Below are 9942 nucleotides of genomic sequence, written 5' to 3'. Positions count from 1 at the left end.
TCCAGAGCTGTCAACCCACCCCATCTCTTGAACTTCAGATGAAAAAATATTTGGTGCTCTGCTACCATTTCCAGCATGACATACAACACATTCTTTTGACTACTTGGCATCCCACTATGAAGAGAGGGTTTCAGTTTTAATTTGCTCTCCTTTCTGCCACTTGGCAGAAATATTCTTAGCTTTCTAAAAACAGATCAGATATATTCATGAGACCCCATGTGTTCCAAGTAGCAGTGAAGTAACTTCTCCATTGGAAGTACCATCAGCACTATCATTCACTGTCCAGAATGATTCAGCTCCTTCCTTTGCATGCTCACAATTACAAGAAGCCACGTTGTGCTTACAATATTTACCCAGCAAAATCCAAATAGTTGAACTCAGCCCTTCTCACCCTTTGTACTTCTTCTGCCAGGAGTGTTCAGGGCGTAGATAACCTGCAGGCAAACAACTGTTCAGTTGTCTATTCATTAGCTATCCCTTTATACATTCCTTCCCCTGTCTATCTTTCAGTTCTGGGGCAAATGTTAGGCTTTGTTATGGTCTTCATAAAACCTCTTCTATTCACGTGCTTGTTTTAGACATTAGGTAATCTAATATTGACTTCATCTTTGTGTCTCCATTTCCACCCACTGAAACAATAGAACAGTTTACACTTCAAAGCTGTTCTTTGTAATAACTGGCAAGTGTGTGCCCATGCCAGTCATCCATTCTGGTTTTGGTAGAAAGGGAATAATGGTGAAAAAGAGAATGCCTTATGTTTTCTTCATAAGAGCAATCAAAATAAAAACCTGTTCCCCTCATACCACTTTTTCAGAGACTATTTTCTGTGAGGGAGCTGTGTCTGTGATAGATCTGCAGGTGGAGATGGAAGAATCCTTGAAGCTGGGCATTAGGAGGACTGGAGGCATGCATGGTGGAAGGGAAGATGGAAAACCAAAGGTCCCTAATGTTTAGTATATATAGGGGAATAAACTTTTAATATATAGGAAGGGAATATTAGTTATTAGGCTACTTCAGGAAAGTAAGGACTTCCAGAAAGAAATAACAAATAGCTTGTGTTTATTTCTCTAGACAGGCTCACTGAGGTCAGAGGAATGCCAGTCCATCTGTCTTTTGCTGGGCTGCATATTTACATCCTAAGGATTGGAAAAAAATTTGGAAAGGGTAAGGTGAGAAAAGAATCTGTATAAAACACAATAGAATAGCTGTGAGAAAAGATGAGTTCCTACAAAAATAGTTTTTGTTATTGCCATGGTGGTGCATTCTTTGATAATACAAAACATACCATAGAAAATCCTGTCATCTTTGGCTTGGCTTTAACATGCTGTTTAGCAATACAGAAATCACTGCAGTTTACTATAGTGTAATTTCCCACCCTGGAATTTGACTAGGAAATTGGTTGTAACTTTATATAGGCAAGGAGCCATACTGACCACCCTGCAAAATCCTTCATCTCCTACATATTCCACCAGAAAAATAAAGTTAAGCTTATTGCAACTGAGAAAGGTGAAGCAACTGTTTCTCCCTTATGGCATGGATATACATTTATGGCATGTCCAAAAACTCTGGGGAAGTTTCTTAAACAATGATAATTTATTTGGCACCACACTTAAGAGTAGCTTACAGATTCAGCACATACCTGGGAGACACAGGAGTACAGGAGTGAAACCCCTTCACCAGACTGGAAGGAAAACAGGAACTCTTCACTTTGCAATGGGTGCTGGAGGAGGCAGTGTAGCTGCACCCAAACAGGCAAACAATTTTGTTTGTATTTTATATTTAAATATGATGCTATTACACAGTCCATTCATTTCAGGACTTTTTGGTTTAATGCAAACATAGGTGCAAGACAAATAAATCCACAAGATTTCTAGATTGTACCTACTTGCAGAAGAACCCTGCCACAAACTTGGTAAGAAAGATACATATAGTATTTATGTTTCAATAGTCTTTCTTAATTTAATTCTGTTGAAAACAGCATTCTGTAATAATTGCAATGACCATCTTTTGTGGTACAGTCTTTTACACCATTTTTTTCAATTTTTTTAATGGTTTCCCTGGTTATAATAATATGTGTATTCATTTAAGGGATATTTTTACTATACTATGAAGACACACATTTTTATGCATCTTTAAACATATTAGATGGTCGATAATTTGAAATTCACTTTGCATGCAATTTAATGTGGAGAAGACTCAGATATATAAATACAAATTTATTATGAACATCTTTCCAGCTACCAATGCTAGCACAGCTTTATGAGAACTTCTACAGAGCAAATTAACATCTCAGCCAGACTCAATACAGTGACTCATGAATGAAAGAAAAATATCTCCAAATAAAATGGAAACTGTTGGCGGGTTTTTTAAGTGCTTTGGCAAAGTAGACTTTCTCAAAGTGATCATAAGTGCCTACAAAGCAGTAGAGACAGGGCAAAATAAAATACAGAAGCTTCAAATTAAATTATTTTTGTTTTGTCTATAGAAAATATCTTAACTACATTTTCATAGTTTTTCAAAGCATTTGCTTGTCCTCTGTCTTTACCTCAAGGTTCTAGGTAGTTACTCTGTTAAGATCATGTTAGATAGGCTCTTTCAATCTATCAGCTCTGCTGCAACTTCATTTTCCAATATTAAGGTTTAATTTGAAACCATAATACCAAACTTCAGCATTAGATTAATCATTCACTAGAGGAACAAAAGAAAGTCACAAATCTTTCTAATGAGAAACAATTATTTTGTAAAGTGCTTGATTATGTGTGATGTAATAAATAGTTCCTGGTTTCGGGCTTTTGCTTAACTACCATTACACAGATCCTTTAAGTGAAGCTTCACCTGAATACCATTGAGGACTTTCTGAAATGGCTTTATTAGGATGTAGAAATGTATATGAGGAAAGAAAAAAAAAAAATTACATAACAAAAAGAAGAGAGACTTGTGGGCAAAGTGGCAGGAAAGAATAAAATTGTTCAGAATGTTATTCTGGGAACTACATGTTTCTGACCACTGAAACCCAAAAATTACCTTCCTGTAGAGTATAGTACTCAATAACATTTCCCTTAAAACTCTACCAATGGAAGCAATTAATAAATACAATAATTTGATATTATAGAATTTTGTATTTATGTATATTGTGTGGCTTCACATCAATAATTGTATTTATGTAAAATGTATTTTATAGCACTATTCATATCAATAGATTTTACTTGTATAGACTATTTCTTTTAGCAAATATTGGGTATTTTTTTGGTGGCCCTGGATGTGCCTGTGTCTCTCTGGGTCTAGATTTGCCCTAAACATGTTCATTCTGTGCTGTGCAATGAACAGACTTACTCAGTCCTCTCTCCCCTCCCTGGTCACACACACACATACACACAGAGCTTTATTTTCCTTGGAAGAGAAACTCCAGGGTAATGGAGATGCTGCTCCATATTCCAGCAGGTCTGCTCATGGCAGACAGAGCTGCAATCAAAGGTCTGGTCAGATGTCTTTAGGAAGTCCTGTTTGCCACGAGGTTTTGGGGTGTTTGGTTTTTGCTTTTGTTTTTGTCCAGTGTCAATTAAATCAGCTGTGAGTAATCAGCTGTGAGTATCAGAGTAGTTTCTCCATATAATTTTGCTATGTTTTGATGGTGAATCGTTTAGCTAAATAAATTTAATGATTTAATTTCTTAACTGGAAATATCAAGGAAACCTTTTTCCCCCCCTCAGTACTTTTTGTTCCATAATTTTAAACTTCCACTGGGTGGCATCGTTTCTCCCATAAAAAAAAGTCCAGTACATGTGATTCTGCAGCAAACTCTGAGCTTCTCTGCCACGACTGTGGCTAACACACTGATGGCGCCGATGGTAAGAGAATGCTCCCAGAGAAGAATGTTCCTTCCATCTATTTATGGCTGCGTGCAGATGGTCTCTGCCTTGAGTATTTTAAGACTGTGCTGAGAAGAATTGCTAGGTAGGTTCATTTCGTTTTCTGCTTTTGCACCCAAGATATCCGGGGAAACAAGCACAGCTCAACATAATTTATTTGTATAGGACAGATTGTATTTATGAAGTTTTCTCTGGAGATGACAGTATTACTGAAAATGGAAACAAAGAAAAAATGTAAGAATTGTGCTGTTCAAGGACCAAACAATAGGCATTTGACACTCTTTCTAATAGATTTACAGATCGCAGCTGGTTGCAAAATGCAATAAAAAAACCTTGCAGCCACTCTGGAAGAATTCTTAGAATCTCAAATGAGAAGTAAAAGCTTCAATCATCACCAAAAAAAAGGAATATTAAAAAATAAAATTAAGGGGTAACAAGGGTCTTCTCCCTTGAATTGTCTATAGAACTTAAAACAAAATTGTGGATATGTGTCTGACATTTTTTTCAATTAGAGCAAGCAATATTCTGCGCCTAAATCTATTTTTTTTGTGAATATTCTTAACCTGAATATTAAGAATTGATCCTAAGTAGATGCCTAATTTTCTACAGAGTAACTATATAATATTTTTGACATGAAGTTCCTACTTGATGAGAGGGAACCAAAATATTTAAGTCCCCTGTTGTTATGTGCCAGGGCAGCATGCTGGCATGAAGCATGTAATGTTCTAGTCCTCTCTAGAAGCCATCAATTGCCTAAAAGTTATTTGAGTGTCAAATGTGCCTCCAAATTCTTCAGTGAAACCTGGTGAAGTGATCCTTGACATTGTGCACAGACAGAAATCTGGTATTTCCTGGTTTGTTTCCAGACCTTTGGATGGCTCACCAACCTCTTTGAGCCCACAAAAAGACAATTTCTGGTGTGTAGTTCTCGTGTGGCATCTCATTTCTAATTATTGATGATAATTCTTTTTTCCATACATTCCAATTACTGGTGGCATGCGCTGTCCCCGCTCCCCCTCTTCCCCCTGTTCCCAGTGTTTTATCCAAATCTATTGTAAGGGCAACAGTTCCGTTCTCCAAAGCAAGAGATGCAAATGTTCAGACAATTTAAAACAAAACAAGCAGGCAACACCTCCTGTGAATTTTCTTAATCATGTGTAGCACCAGTCAGTGTGAAAACCTGGAGAAACTGAGTTTAAATTTGATATATACTTCACCATTGATACACCCTTTGGATTGTAGCTGTTTGTGGTTCAGGGTGGTATTTCAGATGAGATGGGGAGTAAAGTAATGAGTGAATACCATTGTTAAATGTTCCCTCTCAGAAATTAAATTAATCCTTAAGTAAAGCACACTAATGCCAACTAACTATTATATTGCCAAAAAGATTGGCATCTTTACTCTGAAAACTTTGTAAGAAATACTCTCTTTAGTGACTTACTTTTTCATCTCCTTCAATTCGTAGAAGATTCTGAAGGATTTGCAGAAAAATGTCACAATATGCAAACCAGCTCTGAAACTTGACAAAATGTGATAGTTGTCTTGAAATCCATTCAGACCTTTTAAGAACTGTCAAAGATTTCACCCTAAATTTAGCTAGTTTAGGAAGATAATGCTAGTATCTCCTTTAACATGTAGTGCCAAGGTGCGGGGAAACAAATATGCCAAGTTTCGTTGCATGGATATCAGTCTTTGGAGGAATAAAATGAAGCTTTCTTCTGATTTCTGAAGAAATGTGTAGGAGATGCAGGTGCTCTACATTTTTAAAATTTAGGTAAGGTTACATAACAATCAGAGGACAATAAGCCTTCTAAGCATTTTTATTTAATTAATTAGAAATGTGGTCATATTTCTGAAGAAATTAAGCAATTATTATATTAAAGAACCCAGGAAGCAACATAAGTGCAACACATAAAGAATATGAAAGAAATAGTAAATTAGACCCATCTTTATACATGTAAATATTACCAGGTGAAAAGTTAGAAGAAGGGATCGGTCTACAAAATACCTAGATTATTTTTAACACAGTAGTACAAAATTAAATGCCAAAGTTTGGAATGGAGATCTGAAAGCCAGCCCAAATTTAGGCACAGGTTGAATTTTTAAAGTGACTAGATGTGCAGACTAAAAAGACCTACAGTTAGGTAATTTATTGTTGGGGAGGTGATTTTTTCCTTCTCCTTGAAATATTAGATGCCAACAGCTATCAAAAGAAGAAATTGTGCTGACTAAATCATTAGGTCTTGTCCAGCACAGAAGTTACATTTTGCTTTTTAAGTAGTTGTTCTAAGTCAGAAAGTACATTTATTCCACTTCAGATCAGCATCTATGGGTCATGGATGTGAATGAAATGGGTAAAACCCATGTCAATTAAGCTGACCATACATAAATTATGCTGTGATATCTTGCCAACTGCGATATGAATATCCATACAATCTGTTCTTTGTATCTCATTATTGCAAAGAAATGTTTTCAGGAATCAGGCTATAAACCTTCTGTCCTCTGAGAGAGTATCCTCATGACTAAGCTGTTAAAGCTGTGGGGTTTTGGTGGGGTATTTTTTTTTCCTTTTTCTTTTTATGTATTTTTCTTTCCTCTTGCAGTGTAGCTAAATGGAATACTTATGGATGATTTTCAAAACTACCCTTAGGACATTTTGCCAATAAAGGGAATTGACTGGCTAACCAGGCCTGGATTTTATAATTTGAAAAACCTGTATTGTATTGTTTTAATATTTTGACAACTGCCTCATGTATCTCAAGGTTTTCATGTATTTTCATCTGGCTCTGTTTCAAAGAGGGTGAATCTTCCAGGTGGATATGGTCATTCTCTAACATATTGAAGGTTACTTGCATCAGACTTTGACAAGATTTATTTATTTTTTTTTTTTGCTTGACTAGATTGCAAATTTTCATGATATTTCAGTTTTGATATCCTGCAAATGTGTTGTATGCTTGATGGACTCTATTCTGTTTTCCTAGACTATTTCCTCAATAACTAATTTTTTCTGTTTAGTTAAGATAAAATGAGAAAAACACTACTTTTGAGACAGTTCATTGTAACTTTATCTGGTCAGGACTCTGTTTTCAGAGGCCTTACCAAAAGTTTTGTTAGCTTGTACAGTTTTAGTTGAAGAGGGTCTGTCTGGATCCAAGTACTTGGATAGGATTGCTGAACTGGGGCTCAAAATTGGTGCTTAAAATGGAAAGGCTTATTTTTTCTTGCATTTAAATGAATTTAACTAATTCTCTCTGACAGCTAAAATCCAAATCACCAACAGAAATGTAGATAGCTGCATTAGTCTATGCTCCAGTCCTAGTCAAATATATATATTTTTAATGTTTTCCACTAATGTTTTTTTGGGATTTGGATGTACAACTTCACAGAGTGAACCTCCAGAGGTTCAGAAAACTCTTGAATATGTAACAAATATTTGAATATGTAGCCCATGATATCATTCTGTTGCTGCAATACAAGTATGTTCCTTCTCATATATTTCGTTCAGAGAGGTAGAACTTTTTTTTCCTGGAGCTGAATTATTTATAATTTTTCCTCTGGCTTTTTCAAATTTCAGGTATTTATCTAGTCATACATCCCTCATCATGCTGGCCAACTGCAGCATCCTGGAATCTCCTAAGAAATCTGAGCCACAATCAGGTCTTCTTACGGATCCTGAGGACATTCTTCTTCCTGAGGAACTTTCTTTCCATTTGACATGACCATCTTTATCAAACAGAGTGCAGAAATCATTTCTCCTTAATGCTCCTTCTGATCCTGTGTGCCTAAGGCTTAATCTGAACTGAAGCAATCAGCAGGATGTCAGTGCTGCCCCTCTCCTGCACTCCCATCACCCCTTAGACTGTTTTCTCTATGCTTTGTCTTCACATTGTTTGAAATATCAATCCAGCAGTTCTGATGCTTGTGGCAGAGCTCCCTGAGCCAGGGATTGCAGCTGGTTGCACTTGAAATTCTGCCTTGCACTGGGCTCTTCGGCTGTTCCCTGTGGCAAAGAGCTCTTTTCTAGGAATCTTTCCTAGAATTTCTAGGACACAAATATCTGAGCATATTGCATAATTACCCCTAAATTATTTTTTAAATCCTGAATACCCAGGAAAATACTTATCTCTTTAGGATGTTAGTTAAGGTGGAAAGCTTTTCCTTGGTTCCATAGCTAAAAGATCCAAAGCCTTTACCAAGGCCTGAACACCAAGATCATTTTCTTGGTCACTTCAGCAGAATCAATTTATTTAATTCTTGTCAAGGCCTATTCCATAATTATTTGGATGAATATTTGTTAAGTTTGGTTCCAATGGATAGGTCAATTTGATTCATAAAATAGTATTTTTAATGCTGCCGATTGAGTGGTTTGGCACTATTAAAATCTGGTGGCTTTTTAACTTACATAGTTGCTATTCTGTAATCATAATAGACAATACAGGAAAAAAAAACAACAACATAATTTTGTTCCTAACTTTCTTGCTGGAATCTGGAAAATTGCAGACTCTAATTCAGAACAGCTGGCTCCAAATATGTCAAGTTTTGGTTGATTGCATACCATTAAATAATATTGAAAGAAATGGCTTATCTCAAAGAAACTAACCAATCTGATGCCTTATTTGGTAAACAGTCTTATGTCTCTGAAGGCTAGAATTAGATTCAGCCTTAAAATAAATATTTAAGATCCCAACAACATTTTTAATGATTTTAGTTTTAGAACATGCTCAGAGTTCTCATGCTGATTCTTTTGTTTAAAGAGCACTAGCTCTAGTTTCATGCATAAGTGCTGTGGCATGCCTCTTCTGGTTTTTGCTAAACAAGGAAAATAAAGAATTGATAGACAATACATTAATATCCAAAAATAACTTTTTCTTGTCATTAGATGGGCTTTTGCATTGACCTTTATTAGGCAATATTTTTTTATGTTTAAAAAGCTCAATACTTTTTAACTGATAAAAATCTGATCAAGTTCAGCCTATTGGTTTTCCTGAATCTGTGCCAGATGTATGAGCTGAATCATTCTGGTTTGAGTTATTCACAAATAAATAACTGGCAGCAGCATTTAGATTTAGTTGGATGACTAAAACAGTGAAAGTGCTTTAGAAAGACACCAATACATTGTTCTTCAAAGCTCTGTTTAAGGCTTGTGAATTATGTCACTAAAGAGAGAAAAGTATGTGTGATAGGAGGAAAGGTAGAAAAAAAAAAGAAACTTCAAACTTTTTGGTCCCAAGCTTAGAATAGGAAAGAGGGGATACTCAAGATGGAGGAGATTTAGAGGAAGTGTATTTAGATGATGATATCATGACAAACCATCCTGGACTGCTTTGGCTTGGTCTTTGCGACAGTGGGGAAGGACATCAGCTTTTGCATCCCTGACAGGGGTATTCTGTTAAAGATTAGAGCTGTGCAGGTTTCTTTTAAATTAAAATTATTTAATAATTTATTTAATAATTTATTTAATAATTGGAAAAATATTTTATCTTTCTTTTAAGAACTGTTTACCTTCCATTTGAATCGAACACTTCTTGAAGTATTTTTGACTCCTGTAGGTAAAAAGCCTTAAAACATGTTAGACTTCTTTCCTATTGCTTCACAAGCTCTTCTTTCTCACCTTTAAAAAAAATATAAGTAAAATAAAATGCCTCTACCTCATATTGCTGCCTGTCTTTCTTCCAACATAACTGTTTTCTATAAGGGTAATTTTTTTCCTCCTCTTCCACTGATATGTGTTGTTCATATAGAATACCTAGGAAAAGCCCACATTTATAAGCCCTTTTTAAAGGGAGCTACTTGCAAAGATCAGTATGGAGCAATTGGAGCAATAGCAGGGTATTTTTTGAGTTTTTTGAGCTCCAGGGATTAACCTGGTTTCCATTTGAACACCGGCCCTAGCAGCAAAGCAGCCATGCTAGTACAGTCCCATCTGTAGTCCATAAATCGTGGTAGTTTCAACCAATCTGACATGTGTCTATGGTACACCTAATCTACAGCCCAGAGACACCACTCAGAGGTAACTCAGAAGTGACTTGACATAATATGCAATCTTTCTTGCCACATCTATGTGCAGCTGTCT

General features: G+C 35.9%; 1 long non-coding RNA gene across 1 annotated transcript; it reads left to right on the top strand.

Annotated features, from left to right (window-relative positions):
* Positions 1-3221: 3221 nt before the first annotated feature.
* Positions 3222-9078, top strand: LOC147655418 (uncharacterized). Its single transcript, XR_015279038.1, has 2 exons — positions 3222-5643; positions 7444-9078. It is a non-coding gene; the product is annotated as an uncharacterized LOC147655418 (long non-coding RNA).
* The last annotated feature ends 864 nt before the right edge of the window (positions 9079-9942 follow it).

The sequence above is a fragment of the Cyanistes caeruleus genome, chromosome 1 (genome assembly GCF_971803275.1).
Source record: "Cyanistes caeruleus chromosome 1, bCyaCae1.hap1.1, whole genome shotgun sequence".
Lineage (NCBI taxonomy): Eukaryota > Metazoa > Chordata > Aves > Passeriformes > Paridae > Cyanistes > Cyanistes caeruleus.
This window is presented reverse-complemented; position numbering and strand designations above follow the sequence as displayed.